Source organism: Lates calcarifer, linkage group LG11 (assembly GCF_001640805.2).
Source record: "Lates calcarifer isolate ASB-BC8 linkage group LG11, TLL_Latcal_v3, whole genome shotgun sequence".
In the NCBI taxonomy this organism is placed as follows: domain Eukaryota; kingdom Metazoa; phylum Chordata; class Actinopteri; family Centropomidae; genus Lates; species Lates calcarifer.
The window spans coordinates 5729958-5753599 of record NC_066843.1 but is presented as its reverse complement, the minus strand read 5'-3'; the positions used below and the strand labels follow the sequence as shown (position 1 = coordinate 5753599).

General features: G+C 42.2%; 1 long non-coding RNA gene across 1 annotated transcript; it reads right to left on the bottom strand.

Moving 5' to 3' along the window:
- Nucleotides 1–478: 478 nt before the first annotated feature.
- Nucleotides 479–23593, bottom strand: LOC127142970 (uncharacterized). The gene is made up of 4 exons (XR_007814119.1): nucleotides 23558–23593; nucleotides 20386–20483; nucleotides 1006–1065; nucleotides 479–700 (listed from the first exon to the last, which is right to left on the bottom strand). It is a non-coding gene; the product is annotated as an uncharacterized LOC127142970 (long non-coding RNA).
- Nucleotides 23594–23642: the final 49 nt, after the last annotated feature.

Below are 23642 nucleotides of genomic sequence, written 5' to 3'. Positions count from 1 at the left end.
GTCTCTCTTGATTTACCCGGTGGATATTGTTGTAATGTCATAATCTTCATGTAACTCCACATCACTAACAAGACCCATGTTTATGTAATTTGAGCCCCTAGTCCCCGCCTTTGCTTTTACTCATCCACTGAGCGGCAATTCCATCTCTCCTCTCCCTCTTACTTCCCTGACCTTTGATATCAGTGCACCCACAATTTCTCCTGAGACTCGGGACCCTAACCTTTGCAGCAATATGGTACAGCATCAACACCACCACAAGGCTTCCTCTGTTGTATTCATTGAAAACAGAGGGAACAAACAAACAACAAATGCAGGCGAAGTACAACGGACTGGGACTTTTAGCTCCCTGACAACACCCAAGCGGATGGGGGGAGTAAAGAGTGTCAGCCAGTGGCAAAAGCAGTGACACTGAGCGAGAGAGTGAGAGAAAAAGAGAGAGGGAATAAGCGAGGAAGTGAGAGAGAGAGAGAAAGCCAGAGAGAAGGTCAAGTACCTGCCACTCCTGTCAAACACTTCTTATAACAGCTGAGCTGTGTCCAGCAGGGTGGCTAGCTGCTTTCGGGGCCTTTCATCTCACAGAGGTGATGGGTGATGAGGGCTCCTCTTCCTCACATTTAAAGTCTGTCACAATACATCCCGCAGTCCTGGTAACTTCAGGACACCGCTGGGCTGCATGGACCTCTGGGAAAATGTGCGTCTGCTGCTGACAAAAGGCACAGCAGATACTTAATAAGGGACTTCCAGTCCTGCATGTCAGTCTCAGCATAAGAACCCCTGTTGTAGTTGTTGTTTGTTCTATTAAACTATAAAGAACAGCCTGTGTCTTGCACCGCAGAGTTTTAGGATACAAATCAAAGGGGACATTTAGCTGTTGTTTATGCTGCTACTCTGCTGTCAAGTGTTTTCAAACTCTGATTTATGTGTACATGCTGGTGTTTGTGCATGAGTGTGCGTTTGACTGTGCCTTTGTGCAAGCAGAACTATCACCAGGCTTACAGGTCTTACCTGGAGGCAGGAGGAGCAGCTGGACCGATGGTGTGACCAGTTCAGCGCAGAATCACAACCCTGGATCGGAAACAGAGAAAAAGGCACAGAGTGAGGTTTCAGAGTTGAAAGAAGTGTCTGGCAGTCAGAGAAACATTCAGACAAAGACACCAGAAAAGAATGAACCCCTGCCTGACCACTGGAGCTGCAGACCAGCAGACTGTGACTGACTGACAGACTCTGAGCCGAAGATGGCGATGCGGTCACTGCGCCACACCAAGCCAACTGGCTTGTTGAAACGGGATCTGTTTTTCTGACCCCAAGGGGACTCATTGGAAAACACACTGCCATCCCTCTATCTGAACCTCGCTCAGGTCTACTGCAAAGAGGAATTAGGGATGGGGTTTAGTTTTGGTGGGCTGTGTTTTTGCCACATGTCAGCCAACTGAGTTTCAGGGAGAGTAGTTCTCAGAGGTAGTTCCAGATAGCCTCATCTTTAACCCTCCTCCCTCCTCCCCTGCTTCCCCATCCCCAAGACAGTGTGTCAGAGGACATATGGCTGAGCCAGGAGCACCTGGCAGCCCCTTCAAACCAGCAGGCAGATTGAAATTGTGGCAACAGGGGCTGGGAGCAAGAAGAAAGCCCACAGATATCTCCAAAGAATGGTCTGGAATTGGTGGGCTTACTGCCACTGAGACCACAGGGATGAGAGGGTGATGATGGGATACTAAGAGAGGGAGGCAGGAAAAGAGGCAAAATGGAGTAGGAAGGAATGGTGACGAAGATGACAGGAAACTGAATCTGAGGAATCTGGTTGGTGAATACCTTAGATAAAGATTCAGATTTCCTTAGGTTCCCAAAAGAGATAACACACAGTTGTCTAATAGAGCATTGCAGGGCACCTAGAATTGTGAAATGTCTTAGGCAACATCGGGGGCTGTTGCACAGTGTGATTGGATAGTTTCTATGTTGCCATTGTAATATTTGCCACTTACTTTAACAATCCAAGCAAATATCAAACATAGAAGAAAACAAAGGCTGCAAAGAAGAAATTATTTTCACTTCTATGATCCCTGAATGAAGCAGCTGCAGTAGCCAAGCAAGAGCCAAGGAAGGAGGTTAATTCTGTGATCACACCACTTATGTCTTGTGTCACAAAGGTATACTTGTAGGACACGTTGAGACATAATGTATGTTTTGTCGATGTTACTAACTGTGATTCTTCATCTCCAACTACTATGTTTGCACTAAACCAATGAGATTATTTTTGCTTCTGCAGCAGCTCTTTTTGTCTGTGTGACTAAAACTCCTGTCCAGCTTTGACAGATCAATATACAATAAGACTTTGGGCGTGTTTGCTTCATTACTTATTTCAGAGCTATGTGCAGTCCATTGTTCTCTGACTAATAAGATGGATGCCAACTAAATGGACTTTGTTAGAAGCGTCTCCACAATCATGTTCCAATTTAGCCCTTGCCTCTTTTCCAGTGTTCTAAACAGTGAGGGCTGTCAATACAGAAAATCACAATGCATATTACTCCCTAAGTTCAAAGATTGCAACACCGAGTGGCTCCAGGAAAGATTAATTTTTTCCTGCAGTGGTTAAAATGAAGAAAATTGATTATCAATATGCACGCCCATAAGTGTGTGTACACTGTATACCCTCTTCTGCCATGCATCATCAGCATCATACCCTGCTGTTTAAAATAGATTACTGTGTGTTCTTGTCATAAATGATGGATTGTCATGAACTGGATCCATACTCTCACCAACCATTTTGCCGATGAGTTGGGAATGACAAACGGAATAGATAAACACTGTAAAGCTGACAGAGGAGGCAGTTTACAAGAGAGAGCTCTTCTCCTGTTTTCACTGGACAAGGTGGATTACACTGAGGAAACCTTGGACAAAGGAAAAAAGATCTTGCTGTATATCTTTGTTACCTTATTCTTGCAAGGTCATAAATGCCATTCATACAGGATCTTGTTTAAAAAGTTGAATATATAATAGTGATAGCAATTAAGATTTGTGAAAGGAGTAAAGAATGGCTACTGTTTACTCTTAGTGGCTTGAAAGAATTGACAAAAGTAATTCAGACACACCAGTGTCTAAATATGCACATACTTGTTTTGGGGTGCTGACAAAGATGATATCTATTTAGTGGAGTGTTTAGAAAGCTGATTCCACACACAACTGCAGTCAAGATTTGTGCAGCCAACTTCTGCTCTTGCACAATACAACACATAACAATAGTCAATTTTTCTATTATTTTAAAGTGACTATAATGGATATATTTTACAATATGTCAGAGGACAATATGAAATCAATGTGACAGTGTAACGATGAACTCACAGTGAATCGCCTTCAGCATTATGGAGCTTTATAGCAAGTTTCAGCTCATGGTGTAGCTGTCCAAACCACAACTGTACTGTAAACTTGCAAGTCCCTGTCATATACTCACTATCCCAGGCTTGTGTTGTAATACACAAGGAATTGATGAATTCCACCAAATAGGGCCCTTAATGACATGATGCTTCCTCTCTTCCTCTCTCCCACATGACCTGGATGTGGGAATGAAAAACCAAACACTCACATCAATCTTTTATAAGCTCTAAAGATGGGGAGGCCCCTTTTGTCCTCCCCAAATAGTAATCTTAGTAGGAAAACATTCCTATAAAGTCATGGCTATCGCCACTCACAGATTGCCTCTGACTGTTTGTTCCTTCCCATTCCTCAGGGCCACTGTGTCCCGGGGTTATGTTTGTGACTGTATTTCTAAACAGAGTGACAAAGGCTATGAAAGTCTTGAGACTGAAACTTTTAAAAAGGAAAACCCTCTTCGCCGAGTTCTGTTCTTCTCTATCCCTCATTCCGTTTCTACAAAACGCTTCACTTGTCACCACAGACTCCCAAGCTCCTTTAATAAACGCTTCGAACGAAAGCGTCTGGCTTTGAGTGGCAGAGTGTGACTGTTTAAAACCATTGGGATTCTGGTGTAATCCTACGGAAGACGCAGGCATAACCCAACTTTAAAAGTCGCCTTGTCGCTCCACATCCAAGTGAAGAACCTGGAGAGGACAGGCTATGGATCGTGAGGAGAGGCTCTCATGTAAGAAACAATCAAGTGTACATGTTAGCTTTCCAGGGAATCAGGTTCTATTTGATACATTTTGAGTAGAGAGACCCATATGTTTTGGTAGGGCCTTACATCTGACATTAAGCTTAAAATAGAGTGAAATGTGGGTTACTTCCACTGAGGGGGTCCAATGGATGAAACTTTGAGGACTGTCAGTCAGTAGTTGCTGCTTGCGTCAAGTGAACAGGTTGCTTAGGAACCGATCCTCTACATAACAGTGGAGAACACTGCTGTTATGTGTTAGTCAAAGCACTGTCGTTAAACAACAGTGAATTTCAGTAATGCAGGTTTTTTAAAAAGCAGTGAAAAGACCCATGGCTCAAGGACTGAGAAGGGTCTGAGGTTTTATGCAGCTGTAGATCACTGTGCATTGAATTGCATCCATTTAAGTTGTTTTTCATGCTAAAGGGGGAAATACAACTTTCCCAAACTTTCCTTTTCCTCTTTGTTTTTTTTTCCTCTCTTTCCTTTGTCTCTGTAGCAGACAGCTGTCGGAGACAAGATGCTGCTTCCACTGGAGACCTCACTCTTTTCACTCACACGCTCGCTGGCTCCTAGTTGCCATGGAAAAGCCCAGAAATGGGGCAGATAACAGTTCAATGAGGGAGCAGAGACTTTGGAGGGTCTGGAGGGAGGCAGCAAGTTTCTAGGGCCCATCCTGTCAAACCATCAACCTCCTTTGATGCGTGGAAACGTGAAGGAAGACCAAGAAAGAGAAAGGTTTAGGAAAACAGAAAATCAGAGAAGAGTAGAAAAACGGGAGGAGGAAACTAATCTGTTGACTGAAGTCAAATTTCCGTGTGGAGAATTTAAAATAATATCTGATGATATCTGCCTAAAAAAAATGAGGATCTATCTGCTTTGGGAGTATTGTAACAGGTGTAATTTTAAATGAGGAAAAAAACTGATTGCACCCCTGATGAAATATGATCAAGACCGTCAATATCTGGCAGCAAGAGAAATGACTCACTGAAATACAGAAGAAATCAGTATGATGTCCTGTCTCTGATATAAGAATTAACTGTTTATTAACAAGGTATCAATAATCTCATGAGTACAGTGCTGGTGATTGATTACTACACACAGTCAGTCATAGCAAGTGAAAATAAGACTGGCTGGCACCAATGGCCCTTCTATCAAACCAACAAATCAAAATGTAATCAGAAAAAACTGAAAAAGGCCAAATTTTCTGAAGGAAATTTAAGTTTGCCCCTGCTGTAGCTGAAAGATGGTGCTTCAATAAATTTCTGCGGCCAAATCATCATAAAATCCAACAGCATTGGTGGCCATGGTGGAGATGGAACTTGGGACCATCTTGCTGTGAGCTCAAACAACAAAACAACAAAACTTATGCACTTCCTATGAAGTCTTCAGGGGAAACAGGTAACACGAAATAAGAACTGAAGAGCAACCTTTTGAGAAATTACAAAAAAGAAGATAAACTCACTGATTCTGGGGGTCTCCTACAACCCCAACATAGGAAAGAAGACTATGAAATATGCAAACAAACATATGGGTGAATAAATAAACACTTAAAAGTTTGAAGCTCTCTGACACATCAGTGGGGACTTGCTGGTGACAAACCCACCTCACTTTTTACAGAGGGTTTTGAAGTAGTACTGTCAGGAGAGGCCCCTCAGAGGTTCTTGAGTAAAACACCTGTCTGAAATCAAATTCCCTTTTATTTCCCTGCCACCCTGAGACTGAGGAGTAAGGACACGAGACTCCATTGTCTGTTACAAACACACAGCACTGTGGCACATTCAATGAGCACAGCTGCCATTATTTTGCATGAAACTGATAATTCATAGTTATAATCTGAAAGCTCCTAATCTTTTAATTTGTCACATTTATTGGTGCTAAGTGGTCACTGCTGAGGTGTATGGGTAGTGATTTTCCTAGAGATCACATCAATAACAAGTGTGTCTAGTGATGTCTTTCTCCTTTTTGGTAATGCAGCTTTTTTTTTTCTTTTGCCTTTTCAGACTCCGTGGCCACCACCAGTAATGTCACCTACTGAGTTCTTGTATTGATGAGTTGTGTGTTTGAAACAAAGTGTAGCTGCTGGTAATGCAAAATGCATCACTTCCTCTGCAACACAACCTTAGATGGACTGCCATGAGATTTTGTGTAGACATTTACAGTCCCCAGAGGAAAAATACTACTGACATTGGCAATCCAGTAACTTTCCCTCTAACATCACCTGCAGGTTGCCATTTTTGGTTTTCAAAGACAGGTGTTTCCAACTATTGGTTGGACTGGCATGACATTTAGCATAGATATCCGTGGTGCCCAGAGGATGAATCCTAATGATGAAGATGAACCTTTCCTCTAGTCGCATTAGCACAACTAAGTTTTCATTTATTCAGAGAATTGAAAAACAACTGCTGGATAAATTGGCACACATTCAAATATTACACAGGATGAACATTAACAACTTTAGTAATCCTCTGACTTTTCATCTAAGGCCATCACCAGATCCAAATTTTATTTTATCTGTCAATCATTAAGGTTTATGACCAAATATCTGCAAAATTACATTTTTTTGAAAGCAGTGTTGCTTTTTGGTACAGCCTCACAATGCTGTTAGCATGGCTGTAAACCCTTGTTAGGCTAATTCAGGACTCATCTAAGTGTAAAAGAGTTTGTGAATACCACAGTGAAAAAGTGAAGAAAATGTCTGAGTCACACTTTACTGTCTGCCACTTTGTAGTCCACCTTCTGTCAATGATTAAGATGAGAGGGGGTCAAAGAGGATTGGTAGGAGGATAAAGTTGGATGATGAACGACATGAGAAGAGTGAGTGCATTTACAGCACAAAGATTGATTCTTCTAAGAGACTAAGGAGAAACATGGTGGCTCCTGCTCTGACACTGAAGATCCTTCAATTCTGGCTGTATTCAGCCCTCCTTCCTCTACCAGGCCACAAGACGCCATGATTGACATCATCCTTCCATCTCTGTGATTACAGCATGTCTCCTTTCCCACCTCTGTACTATCCGTCTTCTATCTAAGCCCTAAACATAGTTGTCTGCCAGGCCTTCTCTGCTGGCTCTGTCCGAGGACGAAAGCAGGCATCAACAGATTGTTAGAAAGAAAGGATATGTGTGATCAGACAGGCTGTGACACAGAGCCTCTGAATTTGTCAGATTGTCACAAACACTTAAAGCTACAACCAAAACTCCTCATGCGACCTCAAAGATCATGTCAGCAGTAGTTTACCACAAAGGGGCAAAAAAGTAGATGTAAATAAAAACTCCAATTTATTTCTCAGCAACTCCCAAACCTCCTTTGCTACCCTAACAGTTTAAAACAAGTGGGAGGCCCTCAAGTAATGGCAGAGAGCTCTGGGGGAAAGATAGAGAGGGAGAAAGAGAAAGTTTGATGAAAGACCATGGACAAGAAGAAACAGCAAGACACAGATGAAAGAAAAATGTCACACCGGATTGTCATGGGACCATCTAACAGGCATGCGTGTCCAGCGGGCTTGGTCTTCAATGTGAGAAGATGATGGAGTGCACAACGATGGCCTCTGAGGAGCAGCCATGCTCTGAGGGCAACAACGCCAGCAATGAAGCCAAACCCCAAAAGAGCTGAGCAACATTACTGCCCTCTGGTATTGCGCATTTCAGGGCATTTGAGTGTCCAAATAATCTTGTGACTGTACTCTTTTTGAATCTACTATCAGTTTTCTTGTAGTTACAGTCATGGGCATTAATTCTGAATGTAGATGCTGCTTCATATTCACTCCAAACAAACTGACTGTATTGAAATCAATGTGAACATAACATCCCTCTAGAATTACATAATCAATAAAAAAATCGCTCCTTCTGATTTTGTCTTGGCATTTTTTAGTTATTATTCTGTGAAAATGATACAGAATCATAAATTAATCAGAGGTTATGTTTGCCAGTGCATTTCCCTTGATTGACAGATCTCTTAGCTTCAACGCTCAGCCTCGGCAGTTGTCAAGATGCTTTTTCCTACTGCTGCTCTGCTGCTATCTCACACTGTGGTCCAAGCAACCTGACAAGAGGATGTAAGGCATAAATCCAAAATCTAGGCTTCAAGATGTATACATATAGGGACCTATGGATGATGTGAAAAAAATGTGAATGTGGTTACACAGTCAGTCAATTCACATGGTATTCAAATGTTTGCAGCTTTGAACTGTATGAATAAATTTCATGTTCCACTAGAGTAGTTCGATTAAACAAACCAAAAAATGAAAAAAATAAACAGACACAGAGAATCCAGCCTTCACAGAATCTCACTGTATGTGTAAATCGGGCCTACCTGTGATACTTCATGTAAATGTTTAGTCTAAATATCTTTAAAGTAGCAAAGTCACCTTCGTCAAGATTTGCAAAGTTACTTTCTTGCTATCTTATTTGAAAGAAGAAGTAAAGAATGGTGTGACTGCTGCAGATGGGAAAAAAAGAGAAAGAAAGCAGACATTTTACCTCTGCACCTCCTTCTGTAAACTCAACCAGCATCGACCAATGGGAAATCAATGCACTGACTGCTGCTGTGAGTGTCAAAGAAATGTTTGGCGGTGCAATCCAAAAACGCACCCACGTGGCTTCACACACATACTCAGACAAACAGAAGCAAATGAGGACATGCACCAGCACACACCTATACTCACACAAACAAACACACACACACACACACACACACACACACACACATATATATACAAGGACAATTAAATAAGAAACAAATCAGCAGGGTGTCTTTTAGGTAGATTACTTCAATGCCGGGGATTTTTTCAGACTCATGAGACAAACCTCCATAAATGCATAATTTAAAAAAAAGACACTAGACACCAATTTTGATCCATGGATAAAAACTAGACACAGAAAAAGTTTTAGGGAGAAAGTGTTACCTGACTTTGTATGGCTTTCTTTACTGTCACACCAGGGTAAATGGAAGATGCAGCTCTATACTGTAACACATTGACTGAAATATGACTCATATATTTCTCAATACCATCTGGGTGTTCTTAGGATAACCCCAACCATCTGTGTCAGCACACAAGTCCCTAACAAGAAATTCAACTTACAGAGGCAAATATGATTGAGGTAAAATTTCACTTCAAAACACATTTGCACTAAGGAAAACAGAAATAAACAACAGAACAAAGGATGAATAAGGTGCGGAGAAGAAGAAAGGAGAGGGAACAGCGTTGTAATACAGCGAGTAAGGAGACATTACAGTAATTGGCTACTATTTTCACAAAATGAAAAGTATTACCCATTACTATTTTGCTTTTTAAGTAACAGTTTGACATTTTGGGAGAGTTAAATGAGAATTTCTGTTCATCTAGTATCAGGCTTAAGTCTGCACCCGATAAGCTTACCTTGGCATAAAGACCGGAAATGGGGGAAACTGCTAGCCTGGCTCTGCCCCGTTACATCACATCTTTTAAATCCATACAAGGGTGAGAATGGTGTTCATCTTCTAATTTAACTCTCTGCCAGAAAACTACATATCACACTTAAACATAACAAGGACATACATGAGCAATGCCTTTTCTTCAGAAAAGCGCTCTAGGCTGTGAATGTATAATTTTACTGATATCATACATTACCCACCCTGCAATATACCGCCTCCATTGTGAATAAATAGCTTGAAAGCAGAGTAATTAGATAAGATTATGATAACGATAAGCTAGGGTCACTATCTGTGTCCCATTTGCCTCTCTGATTGTCTGTCAAGCTGCTGCCTTCTGTTGTCTCACTCTTGTTCATGCTGTTCAGTTCTTAATTTAGCATCCACTGAGCCCAGGCAGATTACAATGGTCTGCAACGGGGCCACAGTGCACCCCGGTGCTCCGCTCTACAAGCAGGAAGTGGAAAAGGGACGGGGGTGGGGGGTAAATCAAGATACATCCCTGGGTTGATAGATGCTGAATGGAACCGATAGAGAACATAGAGCAAGGTCAGCATCCATTAACCATGCCTTGATGTCACAGATGGATAACTCCACAACAGAAGGGTCAGCCTGAGCTTTTGCTGTTAACACCTTTGTATCACACTGGATATTTCATGATGTCTGGCAGCAAACAGGGAAACATGCAGACATGCGACAAACATGTTTGTGCACCAGACATCAGCTGGCCTAGTTCCCTGTATTTATTCCATATATTTGAACTACATGCTTTTTGTGGGGGAAACTTCACAAAACATACACTGTGGTAAACATGTTGTCCTCCACAAACTATAATAATTTTCACTGAAAATCACTAATAAATAGCATCCAATTTCTGACTGGTCCAGCCAAAGCAATTCTGAAAATTCTGCAACATATTGTTGAGAAACTCTATTTCCAAACACAATTGCCAAACAAAGAATCCAAATTGAAACACTCAATTTATTTTCACCACACTGAGTAATTACACCAGTAAAGAGATATTAAAAAAAGAACTGTAACATAAAAAGCTCCTCCCATCTGCCTGACAGGAGTGGAGGTCTTTCACCAACAAAACAACGGATGGTCTAACAGATTCTTAGCTATAAAAGCCAGATTTGGCCTCTTTCACTGCCCGCAGACCTCAGGATCCCAAACCTGCATGGCAATGACAGCGCCAAAGTCATGCTGTCACCTGAGCTGGGCCATTATTACACAGGCATTCTTAATAGCCCTATAGATTAAAGTCCAGAGGAACAAGACACCAACAGATTAAAAAAAGAAAGATAGGAAAGAGGATGATAAATTGCCTCAGATTGCCAGGCAATCATGCATAAATTACTAGGATGTGCTTAGGTATAATAACCAGCGCTGTTTTAAGTGATCGCTCACTCTCAGGGAGCTGTTGTGTAAGGAGGAGTGGGTGGAGATGTAGGGGGAAAGAGATGGGTGGCGGGTAAAGAAAGGAGCGGGTCGTGGCTGTCTACTCAATCACATCACCGTCAAGGGTATCGCCCTGACACTGTCTCCACTCTGTGCCCCGAGCATCCACACAAATCTCCTGATAGACAGACGCAGCAGTCAAACAGCACCCTCATCCCCCCCAACCGGGGCCCACAAGGTTCCCTGGGCATGTCTCTGTGGCCCAGCAGGCTGCCGCTGGGAGCCCCGCCAACAACTGATTATTCAGGATCTAACAAGGATCTGCCATGTGGATCTCATAACAACATGTTCTGGTTGTGAATACGTCATGAAGCAGGGGGAACAGGCTGTCTTCTGCTTCTTTCTCTCTGGATATGCTGCACTCTCAGTCACTGAGCAGATTCAGGAGTAGCAGCTTCAGGTAGGAGGAGGATTGGAACCAAAATCTTGACTGTAGAATGTGGGTCCACATAGCACAGGCTTTATATTATAGAGTGCAGTATATAGAAGTTTCACAGTAATATGCAGCAAACTACAGCTAGTTCACCATCCTTAGACCTCTCCTCTGGTTAATTTAAAAGGCCCAAAAGACCTGGTGGAACAATATAAAAGAAATATATCAACCTTTTGGCTGATGAGCCTGTTATGTGCTGAGAAAACAGTGACCAACATCTTCCACTCTTCCCCAGTTAATTGTGCATTTTAAAGATCCAGAACAGTAAAATGTTGACTGATATGATATCAGTTCAAAACTTGGAGAACTAAATTTTAGAAAATAAACCATTTCTGGGTTTAAAAAATAGAATATTATAACTCCAGCAGTGGATGTAATCAAGTTTGTTTTTGTGGCAACTGCACTTTAGAGAGTTTCATCATTGTGAAACGGGGAAAGCAGACCCTATTATTTTGTGGGTGTTATTATGTTACTATAAATGATAAAAAAAAACAACAAAATTCCGACTTAGCAGCATATTGTAACCAATTCCTTATTATTTAGCTATTTTGTACACATTTCTTTTTAATGTCTGTGGCCAGTGATAAATTAACATAATGTATGCTGAAGTTCCACCATAGGGAACAAGCGCAAAAATCTACCGAGTACACATGGGTGATTTTGGTATGTGTACTCATCCTTTGAAGGGTCAGATGATCAGCAGCACAGTTTCCCAAAAAATGACATTTAGAGGACACATGAAGGATAAACATTGTTGTGTATCGGTTTCTCTCCCCCCTCTACAATGTGCACCCAGCCACATCAGTACCACTGTCTGTGCCATCTGCAACAACTCAAACAGCCAGAGAGCCTGGCAGGAGTTCAAGCTAGCCACAGTTGACTCTCCACCGCAGGGGTCCTCACGAGGACCATCTCTTACACTGGTACAACACTTCTGAGCCCGGGCATTCGTCTCCCTTCACCACATCCTTCTTCATCAGCATCACTTGGTGAGCTCCTCACTTAAAACATGATACTGCAGCCCCTGCTCCTTTAAATCCCTGTATCTCTCTTTGCTTGCTTATAGTCCAAGTGGTGTAGTAATGCTAGCGCAGCAGGGAGCTAGGGAGCAAAACAAACTTAGGCCACTTAACTCAATCGTATTCACAATGGCAAATTAGGCAGAAATACAGAAGGGGTTGCCAACCATCCCACCCAATCAAGCATATGTACACACACACGGGGAGAGCAGGAGAGTGTGTTTTTCCTCTGTGACTCATTATAGACCTGATAATAAGCAGAAAATGTAGATGAATGGGCAAAATTGTAAAAGGATACACTGGTTAATATTTACCTGGCACTTTGTCTCCATCATATTCTATACTCCACCGTGCAGAGGGAGAGAGGAGGATTAATAGTCCCACTTTTCCTCCCATTAATCCATAAAGACGGCAATAGAGCAACTCTCCCCCTCCCTCCCTGTGTTTTTCTTTCTCTCTTTTATATCCCCTATGACCTCGAGTTCAAAGCAGAAATACAGAGCAGGGTTTGTGTTTGTACAGATGAGGGCTCTCTCCAGCAGTATCTGAAGAAAATGAGACGGCACAGTTGAAGTCTGTTGGTCCTTGTCTCTCAATAGCAGGTGGCAAAGAAACAGACAGAACAACAGAGTATGTGGGAAAGAGACAGAGGGTGGTTATGCCAGGACAACCAGGGCCTCGGGGATGAGTCAGGGAGATGGGGACTCAGAGCGTCCAAATAAAAACATCCACTCAGCCCCTTCAAAGGCCATATACATGTACACACAAAACACACACAACAAATGGACACTCAAGCAGATATAGAGAGCTCATCTGGCACTGCCACACTTGGTGCACAAAAGCTTTAACTGCAGCCTGAGGTTCATCTTAGCTTAGCTACATAGCTTAAGTCAGTTAGCCAAGGTTTACTTCCTCCGGACTGAGCTCCAAGTGGATGGCACCAAAGGCATACCGCCACACTCTGGTGTGCAGAATGGAGGCCACTAACCAAGGAGCCAGCTGCCAACTCATGGACAGCTAAAGTGCTGTGGTGTACCATCCAAGCTTGGCACCATATACATGCAGGACTGCCATTGCTTGTCTCTGCAACATCACAAATGCACCAGGCATGCACACAAAGCATGCAACATGAAGGGGCAGCCGACCTGAGAGGTCTGAGCTCGCCTCCAGGGTAAAAGCAGTCAGTATCTAACACTCTCATGTAACACTGGCATAAAGAACACCAAAGTACACACTCAGTGACCCATAGAGACGCACACAGAGGACAAACTGGATCTATGTCTGTTGTAAGTGGCAGTTCACTACTGTACCATTAACCTTGGAGAAAGGAACTAATAAAAGTGTGCTTTTGTACCCTTTCCTTTTCTCTATTTAATTTGTCCTATAAATGAATTTCCCTAAGGTGCTACTGTCTGAGTAGACCTAAGAATAACACAGGAATAACACAAGAATTTCACTGGTATTGTGTGTAACATTTGCAGGAGTAGATTCTAGGACTGAGTGGAAAAACAAGAAGAAGCAGGTTACAGCAGAAACAAAAAAAAAATCTGCCAGTAAACAATGGTTTGGAAACACATAAAACAAAACTTTCATGGAGAAGTGGTTTCATGGAGAACAGTGGAGAAAGGCTGTATCTGCATCGTCCTGACCCCATGTGCAGACTTTTGCACCTGCAATGTACTACAACTTTAAGTGTTTAACTCACTGAATTTCAAGTAGTTTAGAAAAACACATTTTTTGGTGTGTGGGGGCATCAGCCACATCTGCAGCACAACACAAAAGAAAAAAAATAGGACATGAAGCAGCTGATCTTTGCAAGAAAAAGCTACATGTCAAGCATGTTTGTCTTTACTCTTTCTTTTTATTTTAAAAGAGAAATTTACAGCATTTTACAGTGCCTTTGTGTGCATGCAAGGCAAAACATCTACTGTCCTGCCCATTGTTCTTGCTTCTATCCACACACAGGGGCTGGGAATCAAGAAGGCACAAGAGCAATGACAGAATGGGTGTAAAAGAAAAGGAGCCAAGATACATACAGTAGGAGACAAACTGATATACAGAACATCCCTTTGCAAAGATTAATTTGGATTGTAACAATGAAAGCCTCTCCTAAACCAGCATAACAAGTAGTAAGAGAGAGAGAGAAGAGAGAGTTATTTGAGTGAAGGGCATCAAGAAGAGCAAAGGGCAGAGAAGAGGGACTGCTACTTCTAAAGGGTGAACTTGTTAGTAAAAGAAGACAGCATGAACACAAGCTCAAAAACTCACCCACATATGGATATGATAACACATACCGATATTCATGTGACAGGCAAATGTGTCCCTGAGTATTTTTTAAGACCGTGTCCTTATGACATCAATACAACTGTAGCGGTTAACGCGGCAGACTTTGCCATTTTGCCTGCTGTCTAATTCTGCACGCTAACCAATAGACCGAACCTTGCACTTGGTGGACGGAAGAATGGGAAAGGGGAAGGAAAGAAAAACAAAACCGATTGATATAAATGATCTGCCGGCCAAGCGAGGCCCCCAGGCAGGGGCGAGCGAAGGTCCGCTCAATACCAATTGATCGTGGGAGGCCCAGGCATTCGTCTTAATTCTGACTAATTAGGGCAGTGGCTGACGAGGAGGGGGTTAGAGGGACAAGTTGTTGGGGTGTGTGTGCATGTGTGTGTGCATGTGTGTGTATACGTGTGTCTGTGCATCAATGGGACCTCCCAGATTACAAAATCAAGCCCCCATGTTTACAAAGCGTGGAACAAGTGGAGGATTAAGGAAATCAGTTTAGGAAACAACAACCATCACCACATTAGTGTTGCTGCCAAAATAATTCCCCTGTCTGTTCAGTGGGTTGCCTGACAGGCAGGATGGGAGTAAATCCTTCTCTCACTTTTTTTTTATCTTGTTTGTGTGAGAACTGCTGATTATCGTCTGCCAGCACAAGTCTGGCCTTTGGTAGCCAAGAGGCAGCAGAAGAGAGATGCTTCTCTAGCCTCACCCATTCCACAGATAGACATCAAAGCCTTTTAATTGGCAGGAACGGAAAGTTTGGCTTGATCACTGGAACAAATGGGAAAATAGAATGATTTACATGCATGGTCCTCAGTGTGGAAAATGATGGGATGTAAGCTCCTGGTGTGAGGGTGAAAGAGACAAGACTGTGGACACTTGAGGCAAATTGCTTTAGTGTGCAATTCTACAGTAGCAGATAGTAGTGGGAACCTGACAACAGGAGATGTGGGCTGGGAGGTGTCTCGGAGTATACAGGTAAAGTCTTTTTAAAAGATCGCAGCATTTGGGAGCAGACATTGAGCGGGTGCTGAGCTACTGAGAGCCCGGCTTAGACTCTGATTTCTATCTGTCACTCCCTGAGGATGTTAGTGGTGTGAAGTGGAAGGTGGCAGGAGGGAGGTATCACTATGAACAAAGGGCAGCAGCAGGGACAATTCTACCTGACTGGAGATCACAATCTGATGACAGACACACACACACACACACACACACACACAATCATGTGAGGGTGCATGAGCCAGGAACTGGCCACACAGACAAAAAGTGACAAAATATCAGTAAGTAAAAGTGACAGACAGGCCGTATCTGTATCAGACAAGATCCCATTGTTGAGGAGAGACAAAACAGCTCAGACAGGCCAGACAGACCTGCGCCCTTTGTCACTCACTCTCACAGGCCAGGAAAGACTGACAGATATACTTGAATATCAGCTACTCGCTCTTGTTCTTTGACACATAAACTTTGTTGCCCTTTCCACCTCCGGCACCCTGTTCACTGCCAGCTATTCATATCCTGGCCCGCCTCGCCTGCACTGCCAACCCCCGTGGGCCACACTCTATCTGGAGTTCACAAAATAGAAGCACACAAACCAACGGTGGGTGTCTGGATATCCTCGCCCAGACTATAAATACCTCATCGGCTCCAGACGCAGTGTCATTCTACTCACATCAAATTAACCAATCAGGGTGGACATGTCCCCTGAATTCTCTGCTCGTCAGCTCAAGTGTGATGTTCTAATGACTGCTTGGCCGTCGATACCGGTCCACATAACAGTGGGCCCTGAGGGGGACAATTAGGGAGAGCAGGAGATGTTTTCCTTGATAAATGTTGTCACTGCTGGTATTGGTACTAATAAGCTGTAATTTGCTGTTGTAGACTCTGATGACACACACTGTAACAGCACAATTGTAGACAGATGGGTGAGCCCTGCAAGGCTTTACATTAAAGTGACACAAATGCTTTTATTAACTCAGAAGGGTGGGATCTACAAATATGTATCCAGCGTTGATGAGATTAGGCCTGTGTGACATGCTGAAAATTCACCAAATATGCAGTGGTGTGCTTTAGAAGAGAGAAAGACAAATTTCACTATCCTGTTCCATCAGGAGTTTTATTGTGACTCTAACTATATTGTGGCTGGGAGTTAATTTTCTTTGACCTCAGGCTGTAACAGTGGTTTGGAACTCAATTATCTTACATGGCAAAGGGCAGTGAGTGGAAATATTTGCAAGCTTTGTTCTGATTTGACCTATAATTTACACAACTGTCAGAAGAAACTGACAAATAATGCTGAAATGTTTGAATTTGTGTTAATACTTGTAAACACAAGACTTCAAATTATTGCAGAGTTAACGACAAACATTATCAACACTGACAATGGTCCAAAAACCATAGAGACATTCAATTTACAATGACATGAAAGTGAAAGTCCAAGCAAAGCTCTAACCTGTCCATGTATGGGCACTTTCACTTGATAAAAGACTTAAATAATTATTCTACCATCAAAACTGTCACAGGTACATTTTTCTGACGATCACATTATTGATTAATCAAACAATTATTTCAGGACTGCTTGATGGCTACCGATGATTAGAGGAAAAATCTTTTGATAGATTTCCTCTTTAACATGCATGTGTGTTAAGCCTTGTCCCATCAGAACAAAACATAAAACAGCTGAGGGGCCAGATGAGGAGTAAGAGGCCATAGAGACAGATCATCATAAAGACACTGTGAGAACACAGGTGGTGTGAGACTGGAGCGCGCTGTCTGATGTGTGGGTGAGTGACGGCTACCAGTAGAGTGGGGTTGACTCAGCCCATCAGCAGATGCGACACCAGCGCCAGTCTGCAGCACCAACCAACATTCAGCGTGAACCATTGAGTGTAAGCCTCGTCGGACCGCTCTCCCTCTCACTCTCTCCCCAACTTTCTACTTTCCCCTCTGTGTCACCCTCCTGCCAGAACAGACGGATGTGTATTGTTGTCAGTGTGGTAACGTGGTGTCACCATAAACTGTCATGTGCTGATTCGCTTGAGTCAATATTTACCCTGATTTGAGTGGCCTTGTTAGGCAGTCATCTGACAGCAATTCATCTGATTAGCGGACTTATTCAAATGTAGCATAGACGGGGAGGAAATCCATGGGAATTTACTTGGATTGGCAGTCCATTTTAGGGGGAATATTGGAGCTTGCATGTAAACACCTATAGTACCGTCAAATGTCGCCCTGACACTGTTTTGTAAGGGGAAAGGGGAAAAATTGCACTCAGCTATCAACAGCAAAACAACAATTCATTTTAAAATGAGGTGACGCATGTGTCACAATGGATAATAAGTGATGACTGTGGGGGTTGTTCCGCTTTTAGTGAGCACACAACTCAGTCAGCGTTTCATGCATTCATTTACAGAGATGTAGAAGTAGCAGCTAAATCTACAGTATCCATTTCCTTTTTCATATCATCTCTCTGAGAAGCCCCCAAAACCTATCCTTTATGCCCCATACCAAGCCGGGTCTTCAATTTAATTCCCCATCTGTGGCCAGCTTGAAATATTATCCAAGAAATGAGATCCGTGACCCTGAATACAGAGTGTGAAGCAGCCCTGGGAGCAGGATAGAGACATGGCCTGATTCTGTGGCTAAGAGGCATGGCCTTAGTGGGGGAGGAGGCCTGGATCCCCTCCCCAAGTGGCATGGCTAAATATTTGCCCTCCTCCACTTGGCTGTCTAGACGCATCCACTCAGCCCCCCCTTCCCATCACTCCTCTGTTCTGCTCAGAAGCGGCAAGAGCTGGCACAGTCATCCAGGCAGGGCGCCAAACCCACGACAAAAAGTTTCTCCTCACTGCCAGAGGTCACAGAAGTTCACCAACCTGGAAAGAATGGGCTTCGCATTTTTAAAACCTATGGGCCGCCATTTGGGGAGTCACACGCACACCAAGTGAGGGACGGGAGAAAAAAAAAAAAACTCTGTCAAATGGTCTTTGTGCTTTTCAATGATTTGGAGAAAGGAACCCTCAGAACTCGACGAGCAGTCTCTCCGGACTTCTCTGAGTTAGTGTTCCATATTCATTACCTTTTTTCCACGCTCACATGGCAGGGTTTTAATTGCCTACAATTCAGGCTGAAAAGCTAGAGGAGCAGAGAGAAAGCGTCATGCCTCCTGAGAGGGAGATGTGGGAAGTCCACCACCAGCACACTCAACCTGATAGACGCATAACTACTAATAAGAGCCCTCATTACACATAACCAGATAATTCCCTTGGCTATTAGCTCAAGTTAATTTTTCCCCTCCAAAGAGACTTGGCTTCGCTGGGCCCTAACAAACTGGCTTTCCACTGCAGATCTCCACTGTGTAGCCACTGAAGTTGAAATCCAGGCACTGTACAGATCATTAAACAAGTCAAACAAACCATCTTTCATTTAATGACTGGGCTCCTTTTTATCCATCAGAGGTATGAACTCAGGTCAGGCTTGAGTCACTCATCTGACAACTTTAGACTGCACTAGACAAATCAACAAGGGCCTACAATTTGGCTTTGACATCAACACCACTCATATCTTTACTCAGACTTTTTAACAGAAGTGCCTTGACACCATCCCTGAACCAAAAGATTCATAGAAAAAAACAGCTATTAACAATGATGCTTCCATTTGTTTCTGCTGAGTGAGCAACAAATAGAAGCTGTGTATTTAATGACACTACGTTTGTACTGTTTGAAAACAGAAGTTCTGTTAGTAGTATCACTGGATACAACACTCTGAGAAAATCTAACTTCTCACAGTGCACACTGTAAATGTCATGAATTCAAGGTGACCACAGCTGCTGCTCTGTGAAGGAGGACACTAAGAACTTTTCAATTTCACCTTTTAAAGGAATTGTTCCACAGTTTGTGAAAGATGCATATTGACTTGCTGGTAGAGAGTTTCATAAGACTGACTCCAATCTTTTGTCTGTCCGGTAAATATGAAACTATAGCCAGCAGCTGGTTGGCTTAAGATTAGCACAAAAACTGGGAAACAGGCAAAATAGCTAGCCTTGAGTGTAAACATGACATTTTTTTGTTTGTTTGTTTTTTTTTTTTTATGTGTCAGACTATTTTTTTGGTGAGGAACAGTAACTTTGAGGAGTATCTACTGGTTGCCTAGCAACTGCCCCCAGCCAAGAAAGAAATATTTCAGGACATAAGCCCCTGTGAAAATGCAATTTTATACTTTGACTTTAAACAAATGATTTATAATTTGTTAAAACTGCTAAGTAACTTTTCTAACATGAACTAACTAAAACCCTTAACACAATAAATGCAGTGATGCATTCTTGGTAACCACTATTTGATAAGCTTTAATGTTGTCTTGCAGAATCACTAAGCAACCAACATTATGTAATAACAGCAACATGACATTGATAGATGTACGATGCAGTAGCTCAATGTTACTTTTGTGCTTAAGACGTCTGACGTTACTGACTACTCTAACAGTTAATATAGAAACTGTCTTAGAAACTGAAAAAGAAGAGTGAGCAAGAGCAAGAGTTTGTGTGTATGTCTGTTATGAAAAGGGGAAGGGAATAAAAACGGAAGAACAGAATTACTATGCCTTAACAATTAACAATAAATGCAAAGTAACACATTAAAATCATTAGAATTATTATGTTGTGTGGTTGTACTTACTGTTGATAAACTCAGCACCAGTGACTTGTCCCTCATTTGGTGTCCATCCACCCATCATGTCTCATAGGTTAGATCACTGATGTCATCTACTGTGTGTTCTGAAATTATAAAAATTGATCAGAGATTTAATAGCACTACCAGTCCTATTAAATGAAATATTACATTGCTGTCATTAATTTGATGTCACTCAGTCATCTCCAATGCAAGTTAGCTGAGATGTTGTTAGTGTGAATCCAGATCTCTGCAATAGCACATATCAAAGAAATCAGCTGATTTAACAGCTTTATTCACCAGAATTAGCTACATTTTAAACTTTAAGCTTCGCCACAAGTCAAGTTACCATCTGATGCTAGAGAAGATGAAAAAACAAGTCTGTTACACATGCTGTTTTTCATTGCTTTGCACTGCCTGGTTGTTCTGAGCTCTGGTTATATTCTGTCACATTAACGTTGGGATAGAGGATATGTTGACAGAGAGAGGACACTGCATATTGAGACTGTAGGGCTTTTCTAAGGCTGGTGGCATTGGGACATGAAGACAAGTGTGTATCTGTGTGTGTGTATATAGAAGTAGAGGGTTGCCTGTGGAGCGGAGCATGTGGATGCCCACCCACTCAGCCGCCTCGCGGCCCTCGTCATTTCGCATCAATCCACAGTCCCTCAATATAAATAGGACAGGCGTCCTAAAGCTACGCAATACTAAGAGAGGCACTGGCATTACGCATCAACCCTGGGCCCCTTAGCCTGAGATATGAATACGCCAGCCTGTTGTAATGGCAGTTTCCTTTTCACTTGCACACCACTTTGTTAACAGGGCACTACAGTATTTTGGCAGCTAGTACACATACAATTAATGTGCCATTTTGCACTAGCTACAATGGTACAAGACAATTGAGCACCAACAGACATTAATAAAGCTGCAGCTTTGGAAACCAAATTCCTATTTTAAACTTGAAAATCAGTGTTTTTTCTTTTACCTATTAATATTTTTTCATTATGGTACTCAAATTGTGGTTAAAATTAATACAAAATATGCAGCTGAAACACACATTCTGTCTGTTGCAGTCAAACTTAAAACATCAGCCAAACACCATTAGCAAAAAAGCACTAAAGTAAGTACTGAGCATGATGCACCAACTTCAGTCTGGTTTCACAACTGTTTAAGGATGTTTGATGAAAGTTAGTTTGAATTTTGCCAGTAGAAAGTACAGAAAGAGCAAAATATTTGAGCAAATGTATCTGGGCTGTAAGGAATTGAAGGTGGTGCACTAAAATAGAGAGTACAGTTCCACACTGTAGCTTCCCTGTGGCGTCACAGAAGCTTCACACTTCATTACTGCAAGGCCAGTGACGTGTGAAGCCATTATGTAGGAGCAGTAGGAAGGGGTGCGTGCGTGTGTGTGTTGGGGGTACAACTAAGGGGTGCGGGGGGGTAACTAATAACCCCCCTTGCACTAAGTGCTTTCTCAAAGCAGGATCAAGCTATTCACATGGAAACATTGTTTAATATATTCAAACAGCTGGGAGGTGTTGTCTGTTGTCCCAGTGTCAAATGAAAGAGGACGAACAAACAGCTGGCAGGGCATTTATTTTCTTGCTCCAAAGCTCTGCTTACAACTACACTTTAACCAAAGTGAGTCTGATGCACATGCATGGAGCAATTTGCGATGAATCGCACACTAAATAAGCCCCAAACTACTGTCATGCAACTAAATCTAAGCCTCAGCTATACCCTCTGTCTTTGTCATAACAGAGGAGAAAACAAATCTGTGTCCTCTACTTCCACCCAGTGGCTAAAAGCAGAATGTCATGCCTCTTTACGCTACACTTGACATTAACACATCTATGTGTATTTCATTGCACAGACAGCGACCCAGGTAATGCAAAGGTTAGTGGTGAAACCTTAAAATAAATGTAACCTGAAGTGACTTATCATTCTCATGTATCAGCAATTCCTTACACTCAACCTCAGAACCAATGTGGCACTACAAGGACCTTCTCAAAGGTTTGCAATCATACAAGTTAGTCATCAAAGAAGTCTTCCTCTTACTTAGTGGAAACAAACTGTTCAGTATTTGGGTATGTTGTGATAATGATTATGTTCTGCCAAGGGCTGTTTGACTGCCAGCAGCCCACTGAATTACAAAAGAATAGCTGATTATTTTGAAATCAGCATTTCAATTAGACCAGTACTGGCATGCCTGGTGCTCGAAGCCTACGAGTGAGTGCGCAAGTACTTCTGTAAACTGTGGGACAATCGAACATTAATTTTCAATCAAGAACTTTGAGATTCATGGCAATGTCCCAGGGTACTTACGTGCCTGCCAACACTGGGCATTTAGCGCTGATTGAAATTTTGGCTGCTGAAATTAATTTAACAAGCATGGCTAGCAGTATGACAAAGTTATCACAGACATTTTCATTCAAACAGACAGTAGTTGACAGGACGTGTGCTCATAGACTACAAGCTGTAATTTAGCTTATAAGTGGTACTCATGAACTTCAGTTCTCAGATTTACTCCACAGGCAATAAAATAGGTTCAACAATTGGAACAATGTGGAACAGGTAGATATCAGAGAGGGCGAGACAGAGGAGGAAAAAATATATACATGCAGTCTGAGATATTGGAAATGGATAAAGTATTTTAATTTAGCTGTGAGGTTGATTAGATGTTGCGGCAGAAGAGACTGGAGCATTTACTGTTTAACATCAATTAGTGCAATTAGTGCAACGCAACAGCTGTCGCTGTTTGACTGTGAGAATAAACTACATACGTTAGGTTGAAAATAGTGAAAATTACACAGGAAATTTTACTCATACTGAGAACTGACACAGAAATACAAATTATAATCGTGCCCCCATTTTTTTAAGTATGTTACGACCATTTTACAAGAAAAATTGTGTGTTAAATGCATAGACCGATGTAATGATTGTAGAAATTACCATTAACCGAGATGCTAACAATTAAGAAAAGCTGTAAATGCACAGGTAACATGAACATGCCACAAAACATGACTTACAGAACGTGTATGAGTACTTTAAAACGCCTCCTCGAGTTGTTTTGTGTTGGCAATTGACATTACAAATTCTTTGCTAACTTTGGGTCTGTCCACCTGCTGTTAAATTTGTACATTAGTTTATTACCAAACGACTGCCAACGTGATTCAGTTACCTGGACTTCGACGGTTACCTGGTCATTAGTACAAATAAAGTTGAAATTTCAAGAATGCTCGTTTTTTTTAAACCTTTTTTCACAG